This window comes from Pinus tabuliformis, chromosome 3_2 (genome assembly GCF_031772625.1).
Source record: "Pinus tabuliformis cultivar Carrire ecotype Pingquan chromosome 3_2, CPIR1, whole genome shotgun sequence".
Lineage (NCBI taxonomy): Eukaryota > Viridiplantae > Streptophyta > Pinopsida > Pinales > Pinaceae > Pinus > Pinus tabuliformis.
This window is the reverse complement of record NC_142302.1, coordinates 1,006,734,782-1,006,740,086: the sequence shown is the minus strand read 5'-3', so window position 1 is coordinate 1,006,740,086 and position 5,305 is coordinate 1,006,734,782.

Here is a 5,305-nt window from a genome sequence, read left to right as displayed (position 1 = left end):
CAATACATTTGATGATGCTTGTACTTACTTTCAAATTATGAACCACTTTGAAATCATATTAGATGAAAGATCATATAGCTACGTGGCCTCAAATAACAATGATGATAATCAGTACTTTCTAGATTTTGTAGAATATGCTCTGCTTGAAATTCATTCTTCAGGAAATAATTGTTTTTGTTGCGGAAATGTTGTTGCTAGAATGTTTTGTAGGAAGTCCATCTACAGGAAACCATATTCTCCCCCTCTTGTACAGTTCACTGCACACGAATAAATAGGTTGAGGTCAAATGTACAGTGAACTCGCTGGATTACCAGCCATTAAGGTTAGTTGTTAACCAACACGAGGCCCATCACCAATGATGAGAGCGAGGACCAAGGTACATCTGATGCATCCTATCAGGTGTGAATGTATGAGCTATTGTCGAACCCCCTGTAGGATCCAACAGTCAAGGAGCCATAATGAATCCCCATTGTTGCTGACGAGATAGCCTGTCATTAAGGTATACAAGCTTCAAGGCATCACCAGTCTCTAATCTTGAAACCTAGATAATTTTTTGATGTCGATGGGCCAAGATCATTGGAAGGAGGGCCTTAAGAAATCCCACATCAATCCAACATGAGAAAACCAAAAATTGTCTTGAAAAACGAAATTTATTCTAAGGATCCACTGACTTGTTATTTTAACAAGCCCAGGACAGTCTATGCTCACCAAATTTCAATTTTAGAGAGTTTGAAATACTGAAAAAGAAGACTCCAAGGGGGCTCCTTTTCCGTAATTAGTCCATTGGACCCGGAAAAAGGAATAAACCTATACCCAACATACATTCCTCTCATTGTTAAATGAGAAAAAGAAGGAACAAAGTAAGATCAGTTTATTGCAACAGAAAATCAAGAAGAGATAATGAAAGGAATGAACCCCTTTCCCACCATTTCCTGTTCTTTCTTCTTCAATATCACTTCCTTTTTTGTTGGGTCAGCTTTAATTCCTGCAGCAGAAACATGATGATCCAAGACAATGCCTTCAGTCATGATTATAAAACATTTTTCACTGCTTAATGAAATATAAGTCTCTCTACATATTTGCAAAGCCTTCCTAAGACTAAGTAAAGCCTCTTCAAAAGTATCACCCACCACCATAAAATCATCCATATAAACCTCTATGCAATCATATAAAAGATCAGAGAAGGTACCAGGTATCATATCGGTATCTGCATATTCCCAAGAAAATGTGTCTGAAAAATCTTTCAATATCTGAGTTAATCGATTTTCCTGTTCATAAGTTAGGGCAGAATTGATAATTAAAGTTTTTCCAGGAAATATCTCAATTACCTTGCTTCCACCTTCAATTGTTGATTTTGCACGAAATACAAATAGTAGTGATGAATCTAATTTAGTTGTTGTACTATGGTCTTGGAAGTTATGCTCAACAATGACATCTATCTCATGACTTGACTGCCCCTCTAAGTGCTATGAAAAATCAGGGTTTGAAATAGAGCAATTAATTAAATTATTCCCAATGTTTTCTTTAAGGCCCATAGATTGAGCTATGGTCAAAACTAGTTGAATAATTTCTAAATTAAGTTCTTCCTCCACCCAATGAATCCTTTATGAATTCAAGAGGGGTTTGGCAGGGGGATATAGATTGATGTGCTTAATTTCAGCCTCATGAGTGATGGTCATGTTCCCTGACCTACACCTCATGAAGGCATCCTTTGTGGCCAAAAAAGGTCTCCTCAACATCAAAGGGTGCCTCCCTAAATTAGTCTTAGGCTCAAGAACATAAAAATCTATAGGATATTCCGAGGAATCTAATGAAATGACAATGTCTTCCAAAACACCCTCTGGCTTGACCTTAGATCTATCTGTTAATTCTAACGCAGTAGGGGTACGAAGGAAATCAAAGAATCCTATATGGGACAGTGTTTCCATTGTCATTATATTAATGGATGAACCTAAATCAATTAAAGTATTTATTATTGGAAATCCATTGATGAAGGTGGTAACCACAAGAATTCCAGGGTCTGCATATTTTTCAGTGGCAAATCCGGTAGACACAAGGCTTGCAATTTTCCCACCTACTTGAATTGTAGAGGGTTCTTTCCTTTGTCTCCCATCTTTTTGATACATAGTTCCCTTAATATTTTAGCATAGATTGAGATATCCCTAATCTCTTACAGTAAAGGAAACTTGATGGATAAATTTCTTAACTTGGATACTAGATCAAATTCAAGCTGTTTTGTCATTTCTTCCACCCCCAACCTCTCAAGAAAAGGAGGCTGGATAGTTTGACATAAGGAAGGTTCTTATGATCTTAGAATGTTTTGTTTTGTTGTTTCTTATACATTTTCTATTTTAGGTGTATCAGGGGTTTCTTCCTCTATAATCTCTTCAATATTTTCTAGTTGGGTCACCACTTTTCCTAACCTTAGTTTAATTTCCTGCAGAGATGTAGGAAACTCATGTAGTAAAGGTACAAAAATTTCCTACAGAGGCTGAGGTGCAAAGTAATTAGTAGGATAAGTGGGATAAATGGCCATTCCAATATTGTGAGTAGATTGGATAGATTTATTGTTGAGATTGGATATTGGCTAGGCAGGAAGTTGTTATGTACCATTTGTTGTACATAAAATTTTTAAGGGGAATAATTTGGTGCAACAGGGTAGGCGAAATTCCCTTGCCGAGGTTAGGGCTACCAAGGCATTGGAATGTTCCACATCTGATTCTGGGCATAAGAAAATTGAAAATTTTGTTGTGACATACATGTAGGACGTGGTTGCCATGGCTTTTGAGGTACCATTGCAAATTATGAATGAGCAGCAACAGAGGATTTTCTCGCCGAACAAGTTGTTGTGGGATCATTAGTCCACTTAGAATCAACTATCAAACCTTGCTGTAAACCTGCTGTTGGATTCCTCTATTTCCTTGTTCTTTATGAACTTCCTCTCCCTTACCAGTTTATTAGTGGACAAAGTGGTGCTCATGTCACCACTAAAAATATTTGAAAATCTTGGACCCCATTCATATATTATGCAGAAAATTTAAAAAATTCTACTTACCAAACAATGAGGACACGACTTTGGCGAATTTTGATCTCTGCAAGTGCGTACGCCTTACCTTGCGTCTTACCACTTCAACTCCCCTAGTCCTGAAAAATTCAAACAAAATAAATCATACTAAAACACTTCCAGTATCATCCCTTAGCACCTCCCTGACAACGGTGCCAAAATGTTGGGGCAAATTATAGACTTATAATTTGATAGACATAAATTATCGACCAGGGGTAGGTAAGCTTGTGAGATGTTGCACAAAATATATGCAGGATAATACCGTAAGTGTTGTTCTAAATAAAATCACACACACACAACTTCAAGAACTCTTTTCCTCATCAACACTTAGTAGCAAAGGCTATGGAGTAGATAATTCATCTCTCTACAACACCTAGAATTGCTGATGCAGATCCATAAAAGATACAAACCCAAACAAAAAAAATTAACTCAATTCACACTTTGCATAACAGAAATGAAAGCATATTCAACAATTCCAAATCATTCATCAAATGAGCTCACATTTAACCATCATTCACAAGCTGTTACAAATTAGAAAAGAGAACTGCAAACTATGTACTAATTCTAGTAATGCGGGAAAATTATAGGCTTATAATTTGACAGACATAAATTATCGACCAAGGGTAGCTAAGCTTGTGAGACACTGCGCAAAATATATGCCGGATAATACCGTAAGTGTTGTTCCAAATAAAATCACACACACACATAGCTTCAAGAACTCTTTTCCTCATCAACACTTAGCAACAAAGGCTATGGAGTAGATAATTCATCTCTCTACAACACATAGAATTACTGATGCAGATCTAGGAAAGATAAAAACCCAAACAACAACAATTAACTTAATTCACACTTTGCATAGCAGAAATGAAAGCATATTCAACAATTCCAAATCATTCATCAAATGAGCTCACATTTAACCATCATTCACAAGTTGTTACAAAATAAGAAAAGAGAACTGCAAACTATGTACTAATTCTAGTAATGCATGACAAAAATAAATGGAAATAAAACAAATCTGCAGCTACAGGAGTTGTGAGTAAAGGGGGCCCTCCCTTACTCACAACCCCTTCAACTACGAAAGGAGTTACTCAATGAAATTCAACAAAACATCAAGTATTATATTAATTTGGAAAATATACAGTCATACAAGTCTGATATATTCAATATGTCCTTCTTCTCTCCAGATCCTCCCCTCCTCCTAATAAACATAAAGGTCTTTTATACAAATACATGGGCATAATCTGCCTCAAATTAGAAAATCTAACATCCTACAACTGCTGACTAACAATATATGAAAAAGATAGTAGAAATAAGCATGATGAGTTCGATCCATGACTGAAATCTTGGATCGAACAGATTTTGTGAAGCTGCACGAACTACCTCTTAATATAGTCATCTAAAAAAGGAATGAAGGTCTGGGTAGTTTCGATGGTAGTTCTAAGGTGACCAATAGGACAACATCCATATTACTGACTTTCTTAACAAAACCAATGTCCTCATTCTCCTCGAGGCTGACCAAAACATTCTCAATCATGGAAATCGCTGCAGGAAATTGAGGCGGTTATAGGAAATCTCTGCGTCTATAGGAAATCGATGAAATTGTAGAAAATTGTGGAGCAGCTGCAGGAAATAGGGGCAGTTACAGGAAATCTCCGCATCTACAGGAAATTGGCAAACTGCAGGAAATCTCCGCATCTACAGGAAATTGGCGACTGTAAGAAATCTTCGCATCTACATGAAATTGATGACTGTAGGAAATTGCAGAGTAGTTGAAGGAATATTGGGACTACTTCAGAAAATGGTTGATCTGCACAATATGTGGTCAACTCCTTTGACATTGTAGGTGATTTGATTAGATAATGTTTAAATTCGAAAATACTTAGGAACTAAAGTAAAATGATACATTTTGAAATAATTTGCATTCTTTCAAGTACACAACACCCTCTTGGTCAAAACACACAAAATATAATAAAAGAGGGTTTTTAAAGATAAGAAGGGTTCAAAATAAGGTTGTTAAGGCCTGAGAAATATTATAAAAAATGAGAAAAATTTTGAATCAACAATATTGAAGTCATATGACATCTCAAGAGGACTTGTTTACCAAAATTAATGACAATTATTCTGGTAAAGTCATCTTTGGTGATGATAGTGTTTTTGAAGTGAAAGGGAAAGGCACAATTGCAATACCAACATTGCATGGAAAGAAGAAGTTAATTGAGGACACTTTGTTAACACAAACAT